Raw genomic sequence first — 2,871 nt, 5'->3', positions numbered from 1 at the left:
TGGTTGAATAATTACTTAGAATTTGCAAAGCGAGGTAAGTGTCGTGGTTAACGTTGACTCGAGGAAATAGAACACTTAACTTATTTGTTATGTGAATATCATGTGAACGATGTATAGGCGAGGTGATGGGTGTCTATACGTCGTCAAATTAATTGTTTGCCTGCTTACTTGAAAAATCATAAATTGTTTTAAATCATAAATTCATTATTATAATAATTATTTCTCTCATATTCTTTGTCAAATATTAATTCTTGAATTCCTACATTAATTGTTACATGCTATTTGAATTATGTGTTTTAATTGTTATTTGACATCTAGCATATGAAATATTAAACTGCCTATTTTCTCCTTGATTTCTATAATAATTTGCTATTTGTCATTGTTTGTTTTATAAGTAAATAATAATTGTTGCATGCTTGTTGTCTTATAATTTTATATTAATTGTTGGATTTATTGGGAAAATTTCTTCTATAAGAATTGATTGCAATGGATATATTAGAGGATCGGGTTGCACGCCGCAACAGACTTATTAAAAAGTCCATATTTGAGGATCGGGTTGTACGCTGTAACAAACTTATTAAAAGTCAATATTGGAGGATCGGGTTGCACGCTGCAACTGATTTATTAAAAGTCAATATTGGGGGATCGGATTGCACGCCGCAATAAAATTATTGAAAAGTCAATATTTGGGGATCGGATTGCACGCCGCAATAGACTTATAGAAAATTCAATATTGGGGCATTGGATTGCACGCCGTAACAGACTTATTTAAAAGTCTATATATATACTTGATTGAAATAAATATAAGACAGACTTGATTTAAATGAAACTATTGGGAGAGCGACGTTGCAACAGAATTGAATATGACCATATTGTGAGAGCGAGTTGCACGCTGCAACAGAATTGGTTGAAATAATAATAGATTATGACTGTTGGGTTGTCTTCAATTATTATAAATGAGTTACCTGATTTATTTCTATTATTTGTTGTTGTTATTAATATTGCGTACAGGTTAATGTAAGTGAACCACCTTAGCCTCGTCATTACTTCGTCGAGGTTAGGCTCAGCACTTACCAGTACATGGGGTCGGTTGTACTGATACTACACTCTGCACTTCTTGTGCAGATTTTAGAGTTGGTCCCAGTGGCATTCCATAGAATTGCTCAAATTTCAGCTACCAGAGGAGACTTGAGGTATAACTGCATGGCGTCCGCAGTTCTGAAGTCCCCGTCTATTTTACTTTAGCTGTGTGTTTATTTTCAGACAGCTTTATTTTATTCAGACCTTTATTTGTATTTATTCTAGAATCTCGTCACTTGTGAAACCAATTCTGTGATGATATTTAGACGTCGTTGTTTTTATGGATTATTTCACTATGTTTCAAACTTTGCTTTTGCTTTTGTTTCCTTGATTATTAATTATTTAAAAATGGTTTAAAAATTTGTTAATATTGTTCTAACGTTGGCTTGCCTAGCAAGTGAAATGTTAGGCTCCATCATGGTCCGAAGGGGGGAATTTCGAGTCGTGACCATTGGTATCAGAGCACTAGGTTACATAGGTCTCACGAGTCACGAGCAAGCTTAGTAGAGTCTGAAGGATCGGTACAAAGACGTCTGTACTTATCTCTCAGAGGCTATGAAGTTTAGGAATAATATCACTTCTTTCTTATTCTATCGTGCGATTTTATTCTATCATCGATGATTGAACCATTCTACTCCTATTCTCTCGTAGATGGTGAGAACACGTAATACCTCTACCGATGGACATGGACCAGAACCCCTAGTGGCAACTATAGCCAGGGTTAGAGGTCGAGGTCGTGCTAGAGGCCAAGGCAGGGGCAGAGGTAGAGCTCGGTCCAAAGCTCGAGAAGCTGCACCTATTGTAGAACCTCAGGTGGACCTTCAGGAGGAGGTTCCAGTTCAGAATGTACCAGTTGGACAAGTTCAGGTCATGGAAGGATTCATAGCCACTCCAGTGCTTCAGGACGCTCTAATCCGTTTTGTGAGTCTTATGGAGGGCGTGGCCCATACTGGTACATTTCCAATGGCACCGGCCGTCTCACAGGCTGGGGAAGGAGCACAAACTCCCACTACTCCCGCTCTGGAGCAGATGATTCCCCATAATCAGGCTTCAGCAGCCCCGCCAGTTGGGGTAGTTCAACCAGCTGTTGCGGCATAGATCGGTGATAGGTCCGCCATGTCTTTTAAGGCCTGATGGATAAGTTTACCAAACCCTTTCCAGTTCACTTTAGCAGTACACCTTCTGAGGACCCACAGGATTATCTTGAACGGTGCCATGAGGTTCTGCGGAACATGGGTATAGTTGAGACCAATGGGGTTAATTTTGCTGTATTTCAGATGACGGGTTCCGCCAAGAGGTGGTGGAGAGATTATGCATTGACCCGACCAGTCGGATCGCCTACACTTATATGGGAGCAATTCTCTCAGCTATTTCTGAAAAAGTTCCTCCCTATCACACTGAGAGAGGAATTCCGCAAGCAATTTGAGCGTCTACAACAGAGCAGTATGACTGCTACTCAGTATGAGTCCCGTTTTGTGGATTTGGCCCGTCATGCTCTCCTTTTACTACCTCCAGAGGGAGAGAGAGTGAGGAGGTTTATTGAGGGACTCACTCACCCTATCAGACTTCAGATGGCCAAGGAGACCGAAAGTGAGATTTCTTTTCAGGCGGCTGCTAATGTCGCAAGGAGGATCGAGATGGTTCTTGAACAGGAGAGAGGGAAAAAGTTTGATAAGAGGCCTCGTCAGTTCGGCGGTTTCAGAGGTGCCTCGTTTGCAGGCAGAGGTAATTTTTATAGGGTTCATCCTCCCAGACCATTTCATTTAGCACTACATGCATCTCCCGGTGCTT

This window comes from Nicotiana tomentosiformis, chromosome 12 (genome assembly GCF_000390325.3).
Source record: "Nicotiana tomentosiformis chromosome 12, ASM39032v3, whole genome shotgun sequence".
Lineage (NCBI taxonomy): Eukaryota > Viridiplantae > Streptophyta > Magnoliopsida > Solanales > Solanaceae > Nicotiana > Nicotiana tomentosiformis.
Note: the sequence above shows the minus strand (reverse complement) of the source record.